General features: G+C 47.5%; 1 protein-coding gene across 1 annotated transcript in view; it reads right to left on the bottom strand.

Annotated features, from left to right (window-relative positions):
- CNTN4 (contactin 4) overlaps positions 1-7682 on the bottom strand; it is a 373607-nt gene extending 365925 nt beyond the window's left edge. The window contains exon 1 of the mRNA XM_014946726.1: positions 7539-7682. The gene's annotated coding sequence lies outside the window, so the exon portion shown is untranslated. The remainder of the gene's footprint in view (positions 1-7538) is intronic.
- Positions 7683-8044: the final 362 nt, after the last annotated feature.

Here is an 8044-nt window from a genome sequence, read left to right on the forward strand (position 1 = left end):
ACAAAAAAAAAAACCCCTTACCTGTCAGCCAAAACGTGAGAGGACCTGCTGCATCAGGCTGGGCACGTAAAGATGGATAACAGGGGGTGTGTAAAAGCAGCGGGGAAAAGCGAGGGGTAAACACCGACGAAAGAAAGGAGCCAAGGAGAAAAATCGTGCATTTTTTAATAGAATTAGGAATCCTGAGGAAACTATACTGTAAAAATTTGATTAGGGTTCTAGGCATAAAATTCAATATCCATCTTAAACCCCTGCAAAGTGGCACTGGCTCCCTCCCAGGCCAGCGCAGAGGGATGTGCTCCCAAAGCTGCCCAGTGCTCCGGAGCGGGAGGGATGCGGGATGGGATGCGGGATGGGATGCGGGACGGGATGCTCCATCACCAGCCCAGGGCTGAAGCTGCTCCGTGCTGGGGGGGGGTGACAGGAGCCGCTGTGATGTGCGGGTGATGCGGGTCGAGTGCTGCCACCCTGTGGGACCCGTGTCACTCGTGTCTCTGCGTGTCCCACCGCCCCTTGCTCTGGGGAGCCCAGCAGAGCATGCTCAGCATCCCACCTGTATTTGGGAAATCACGGCAGGGGGTGTGTGTGGGGGGGGGGGACAGGGGACTGAAGCCCCAAATAAGCTGTTTCCAGAAAAGCGTAACACGCTGAAATATGTCTGAATATTTATTCAAGAGCTGGAAGTGTTTATAAATATGATTTGGAACAAAAAGGTTACTGAATTCTGGCCAAAAGGGGAACAAATATTATAATTCAAAATAATTTGCATGTCAAAGTTAACGATCTGATGTATTTACACAGTTCATATTTACTCACGCATATCAGGGCCTGGATTTAAATCCTGTTTTGTGCATTGCTAAGAGCTGATTCTGTTTGAAACTACTCTTCCACTGTACTTCATATTTCATTCATTTCTACTTCCAGCTATACATGCACAACAGAGGGCATTACACAGCTCCCTAATTGAACAATACAGATCAATTAAATATGAAAAGTCATTCTTGGACTAAAACCCTCTTAGGCAAATGTTCTGCTCTTATGCTAAGTAATTCTTTTTAAAAAAGCAAGGAGTTGAGTGCTGTTCAAGAATATTTTTTTTTTTTTCAAAAGACTGGGAGACAAAGACCAAGAACATTCATCCATTTGTTCATGACAAGAGGATACAGAGTTTTTGCCTCCGTTTCACAAGAGCAGGGTTGTAGTGACAAAAATCAAAATAATCTTATTTGATGAAAGCTACTCAGTGCTCTGTGTGGGAGGAGGAGAACCCTCTTCTGCTGAGCACTGACCGTGCCTTTCAAACACCTCTCACGGGTCACACCACTAACAGAAAGAACAGTGTTAACAAATAGTATCATGGAAAATGAAAAACCACATGAAATTAATTTATGTACCAGTGGTAGCCCACTAACTACAGCTTCCTCACACGTAGAAAATACGGGAGTCCCACTAAAGGTCCAAGGGGAGAAGATCCAGCATTATCAGCCCAGCAAACAGTTCACACTCTTGATGGTGTCAGAAACCAAGGTTTCCATGGGGGGGGTCTAAGATCCCCTGACAGCAGCTCAACACTGGGGCAGTCAGCAGGGATGTCTGTTTTGCCATTGATTCACCAACATCTGATCTTTGCTAATACACAACACTGTCCTATAAAAAAATTATTGATTTAAACCTAGACCAAACCTACAGCTATGTTAACAGAAGAGCCTGGCTCAGATATGAGTCTCATATTAGCAGTCCAAGGAAGGGAAACCTGCCTGACAGCAACCTGGACAGCTTGTGAGCTTTCTCCAACCCCAAAGGTCAGCCAGAGAGAGTGGGATGTGACCACCTGAAGGCAGAGAAGAACAGACCATGGCTCGGTCAAAAGACGGGCATGGAGAAAGGAGGGACTAAGACCAGCAGAGGGGTTTGAGCAGAATTCAGGTTTCCTACAGATCATTAACCAAGCCCAGGAAGAGGGAGACCACCCAAACCATGGCTATGGATCCAACTGGAGAAAGATCTCTGCTCAGGGTTTTACAGCTGTAACTAATAAGATGTAAAAATGGGAGACCAGAACCATTAACGGGCAGCCAGGGAGCGGGGAGAGCAGCCTGCCCGGAATATCCCCAACAACCCCATGGACCTTCACAGATGGCTGGTGGGGTGTTCACACTCCTATTCCTGGAAGCATAGAGATGGAAATGTGTTGAATTGTTTGAGTGTGATGTTGTTTGTAAGTCTTCCCAAATAATACCCTGTTATCTGCATGAGAAGAGTTTAATAAACCATCCACTTACAGTTAGGTTAAAAAAACACTGGCAGGTTATTGCTACTGAGTACTATTCAGATTAAATTACCATTTCTAATATGTGTTTTTCCATTACAAACACCAAGTATGCTAATTGTTCCCTTCCTTAGTCTTCGACTTGACTGAAATGACCCGCTAAACATCATGTAGATTGGGTTTAAATACCACATCACTTCATTGCCTAAATATTTGTATAAATAAATCATAAACACAGATTTTTGTCTGAGGCCGACAAAGATCTTATACTGATACAATTTATAGAAAAGTAAATCAATCTGGAGTTAGAAGCAGCTCAGGACCAACTTGTCTCCTGAAGAGCTACCAAGTGCCAACAGCTGTTGGAAACTCATCCAATAAGAACATCTGTGGTCCAAGATCTCATCGGTCTCTTACACAACCCTCTATGGCACCTAAGTCTCAGCAGCTCTGGCAACATCCCCTGGGCTGAATGCAGTCTCCCGTGCTCCCTCCAGCAAACCAGTCACCTCAGAAGCACATTAATTCAGGAGATCCCTGGAGATGCAAGTGGTGACCAGGTCAGAAATGAAATTACTCCTGAGAAAGACTGTAGAAGCCCTTTGGACCATGCTACTTGTGAACAAGGACTGCAAAGGAAGATGAACCACCAGGACAAGGAGTGCTGTCATTTTGCTCTCCTGGGATAAAAAAAAACCTGGAGAAAGCCAAGCCTAAGAGTTGCTCTTTCAACCACATCTTGCTCTGCAAGCAAGACTGGGGAAAGCCTATGTGAGATGGTTTATAATGACCGTGTCCACCGAGTCTCACGGAAGCCTGGCTCAAAGCCTCTGGGAAAACAAAGAGGAGAAAAGGTGGTGAAGCACCATTGTGGTCTTTCTAAACTTTCATATAATGCACCTTAGGAGAGCTTGGCCCTGGATGTATCAAAACTTTTATTCATTACTACAGATGTTTGGCCATATCTGAGACATCTCCAGCAAACCTTCAAGTAACAGAACATCAGCTGCTGATCAGTTGGGATTTCATGGAAAGATCAATACCAGAAGCAAATGCTGTAGAGCCACATTTTTGAAACCTTGAGCTGTTTAACACAATTTTGAAAAAAAAATCCCTGTAAAAGCAATTTTAAATATGTAATGGACTTTCTTTAATCCTCAAAACATGGAATAATGCAGTAAGTGTATCACTTACCTTACTGAAGTCCAGGTGCTGATACATCTATGCTGTCATTGGGTATATCAGCAAAAATCCCAATTTACGTTGAAGAGTCAAAACTTGCTCCTTATGCTCTAGCTTTCTAAATTTGAATCATGCCTATGCCGAAGTCACTAGATTCATTGTTTTCATAATGCTTTGACCCTGTTGGTCCCGAGGGTTTGACATTCAGTGATTTAACCCAGCAATTAAAAAAAAAAAAACCCTCAACAGATCTTTCTTTTTCTTGGTGTCACGCTGAAACAGATTTTTTTTATCCTGCAGATTAAGATAAAAAGTGACTGCTTGTATCTAGGGAAAAGCAAAGAATGAAGTTATTTCCCAAGTACAACACATGCGGTATTGGAAACCACTTTTTTAGAGTAGAAAATACTGTTGTCTCGGTTCATAATGAAATGTGAACCTTATTTATGCTAAGACTTGCAAGCAGATTTGACACAAGAGTTTTTGTTTTAATATCTCCTTTTTAGGCGGATGACGGTAGGGGACAGGGAATAACTGCACTCGCACGAAACAGTAAATCAGTTGGATGTCATCATTATATATTTGCTTTGCTAATAATAAAAAGAATGAATCACCACTGTCATGATATTCATATTTATATTTGAGTAACCACTGTAGCAGATAACAGTAAAGATGTGTGCAAGTTTAAATCTTGGCAGCACGCCTAGATTAGAGCTTCAGAGCTGACATTTGTGGATTTTCGTGTGATTCATGTTACTTTTCTGTGTTTGTGATTACCTTCCTGTCAGGGGCTGCACATCACTCAGGCAGCCAGCAGCAGACTCCCAGTGCCTGCATTTGAAGGAAAATTCCCAACTGTTGCACCAAACCCTCTTCTAACTGAGCCCTGTCCTCTCAATAACAACGGGGGCCCCACAACAGGTCACCAGCACAGCCAAAAAGAGTGTGTAAACAGCTTTTACAGGGACATTATTGGGTCATTTTAGGCCACAGATGGGAGGTGTGGGAAGAAAACCCAGACTTGCTCTAATCTCACATGGCTAAAAATAGACCTGTGATGATTTATGAACTTTCAAAGGCAGCAGAGTATTTTTAAGCAACAGCATCTTCTCCCACATCGCCCGCAGCCTTGGGAACTGCCTGCACGACACCAGGGCTGTCCCACCCCTGCCCCCCGATGGGGACCTCCATCATGCTTCACCCAAATAAAATTCAGAAAAAAACACAAGAAAAAGAAAAATAAATGAAAAAGGCAATGATCCAGCTCTCTTGTGGTTAATGTCCCTCCTTCAGCTCTGCCTCCTCTTTCCCTTGGATTTTAATTTTTTATTTAATCACACTAACTACACAGAACTGCCAGACAAAGCCAACTCCCCAAAGTAAGGGAAATAAGTTATGTGGCACCAGAATAGCTACAAAATTATGCTGATTTTTTACACCTGTGGTAGAAGCTGTAAAGGAGCTTAACTACTACACCTGTTTTCTCAGCTGTCCCTGATGGGGTAACACAGGAGTGTATTTTACATCAGTGAAATGTTAATCCAAATAAAGACCTGGATACCAACAAGAAACACTTTCATGCATGAGGAAGGGAACCAAGGTGGGCTCTCTCACCAATTGCTTGCTGTCTTGGAGTGCTGCTGTTTTCCCCTCTACAACAACCCCTCCTCAGCTGATGGTTAAAAAATCAGCACTTGGGAAACAAGCAATAGAGGGATTAACACTGGAAATACAACTAAAACCACTCCAGGGAAGGATGGCTGCGGTCTCAGAGACCACCCATCCAAGAGGGCTTGTGCCACACCATGGCCAAAGGTGTCCCCATGGCCCAGAGAAGAGGACACGTCACCACTTGCCCCCTCCCACCACCCAGAGCACACTGAAGGCACACTTGTCCCTCATCAGACATCTATAGTGATCTCAGGTGAGGGGCTGAGGAGCTCCAGACATCACTGGTAAGGCATTGTCAAGTTATGGTTTGAAGGCAATATCATTTCATCACGTTGACTATTTACATGCTAAGGGAGAAGCCAGGCTTCCTGCAAAGGTAAGATTTTCTTCTGCTGTCATTCACATTCAAAACACCTATTTTGTCATCATGTCAAACAGCACAAGCTGAAAACTCTGGGAAGGCGAGATGGGTTAGAAGAGAGCTCAACTCCACCGCAGAAGATAAGGACAGGAAAATTTCCAAGTTGGAGGAGTTTTGCCAGGATCATTCAACTCCAACACCCTGCTTTACTCCAACACCCCCCCAAGAGCTGCCTCCGGGCTGGCTGACACACGGGGACCTCAGAATAGGTGGTATTTACAAATACACACACACACCCCAAACAAGCTTTTGGTGTGGCTTCCTGGAAAGGACTAGTTCACTTGATGGGATCTAATGAAACACCTCCCGAAATCAAGCAAAACCTTGTCAGATGTATTTAGCTCTGCCCAGAGTTCAGCAGAGGAGGGAGAGGTTGCTGCACACCAGTGGAAGCCATTGTCTAAAGCAGGCTGCTTTGGGGAAATTAGCAGCGTGCACACCCCTAAATGAGGCTGTACAGCCAGTAAAAAGAGGGATTAGCCATGTAAAATAAGTCCTTTTGGTATTAGATTAAAGAGGGGAGGTGACTTTGAAGGATTATTCAAGAGCCATTTAAGCAGTTTTCAGGGACTTACAAACGCAGGGTTAAAATGCAAGCTTCTCAGGTCCAGAAAAGAAGAAATTTAAGTGTCCTGGCCAGAAAAGCAGCAGATGAGGCTTTTGGGGGTTCTACCAGGCTGGCCCCGAGTGCAGGGTCCCATCAACCTGCTTCCCACCGTGCCACGACAGCCCCGTGGGGTACCACAGGCTGGAGCATCACACACACACACCTGGGATGGAGTTGTTGGCAGGGAAAAAGAGGAAGGAGGGAAGGGGCTCCGACCACCATGATGCCACTGGGACGTGCCACGGACCACGGCATCCCTGGTCCCATGGCATCCCTGGTCCCACGGCGGCCGGTGGGCGGCTGTGCACGCCGTGCTGGGAGGGAGCGTGGCACACACCGTGTCAGGAAGGATTTTATGAGCAGCCAGCGTGGCACACACCGTGTCAGGAAGGGTTTTATGAGCAGCGTGGCCATTTGAAGGGCTCACACCAGTCCCTGCTCTCCTCCAAGTGATTTCTCTGCTGGGATGCAGGTCCCGAACCCGACCGTGTAAACAGGGAGGATGTGCAAGCACAAACACAAAACCTGACTTCTCTCCCTAAGCCAAATGTTCCCCTTCCTCCCTGCACCTCAGGGTGCCTAATCAACATGCGGGCTCTTAATCCTTTGCCCACATTAAGGCAGCACTGGGAAAATGAATGCGTTGCTGCAAGACATCAGGCTGGGTGATTGGACCCTCCTTGCGTAAAAAAAACCAAAAACAACCAAACCACCACCCGATTTCGCTCAGTCTAAGAGGTGACGGATAATTAGTATGTAAGCTACAAACTACTTCCACTTGTTATGCAAGCAGCATCGTTTAATTTGTAGTTGAGAGAGCAAGTCATTCCTGTCTGGGATAAATAAAACAACACGCTGCATTATGTTGCTCACGACACGGGAGCAACACCCGCCTGGGGAAAAGCAAAAAAAAGAAGCCCAAAACTCGAGGAAGGAAAGGCGGCTGGAGCCAGGAAAAAAGTTATACAGGCATTTCTGCCAGCCCGGGAGGGAGCAGCCCTCCGCCGGCAGCGCCACGCACACACAGCCCCATCCCCGCACCTTCTCCCGCAACCAGGGGTATGCGTGTGTTGTGTGTGTGAGTGTGTTTGTGAGTGTGAGTGTGTCCCGCCCCGCACCAGCTCTGCCCGGACTATAAAAATTCAATTGAGAGACCAGCTCCTGAGTGAAGCTTGACCTCCCAGTGTGGAGCAAAAGCTGCATTCCCTGCCCCGCCAAGTTCCTCCTGGTGCTGGGGCTCACGGCAGGGCTTTGCCAACACATTTGAGGATACATTTAAACAGGCATGCATTATATATATATATATTAATTTTTTTTTTTCCTTTTTCAAACCTGCCTCCCTCCTCCTCCTCCTCTTCCTCCTCCTCCTCCCGGTGCAAGGCGCTTACCTGCGCGGGGCGGGGGGTCATGCTGAGCTCCGCGGGCGCTGCTCTGCGCGGCAGCGCCGAGATGCGCGGCTCCCGCAGCATTGAGCGGCGGCGGCCGGGGAAGAGCCGGGCGAGCGCCGCGCAAACCCCACCTCCCAAACCTGCGCCGTGTGCGCGGGGGGCGGGCGGAGGAGCCGCGGCAGCCCCCGGCCGCCCTTAACCCTTCTCTCCCGCCCCGCAACGCGGACGCGGTGTCTGCGCGCAGCGCGGAGCGACCCGCTTGTAAGCGCAGCATCTCCCCCCCCACCCCCGGTACAACGCTTGCTGCCCTCCCGCGGGGTTTGCTACCGCGGCTCAGCCCCGAAATTTCCCCTACCCTGCTCCTTTTTCGCTCCCTTTTTGGCCAAGGTACGGCTCTTCCCGGCAGGCACAGGACCCCTCCGCACCCGCGGGGCTCCGCGGAGCCGCCTCTTTGCTGCGGGGGAGCCCGATTTCTTCCCTCTCCCCAGCTTTTCTCGCATCCTCCA

This window comes from Calidris pugnax, unplaced genomic scaffold, assembly GCF_001431845.1.
Source record: "Calidris pugnax isolate Ruff unplaced genomic scaffold, ASM143184v1 scaffold81, whole genome shotgun sequence".
Classification (NCBI taxonomy): Eukaryota; Metazoa; Chordata; class Aves; order Charadriiformes; family Scolopacidae; genus Calidris; species Calidris pugnax.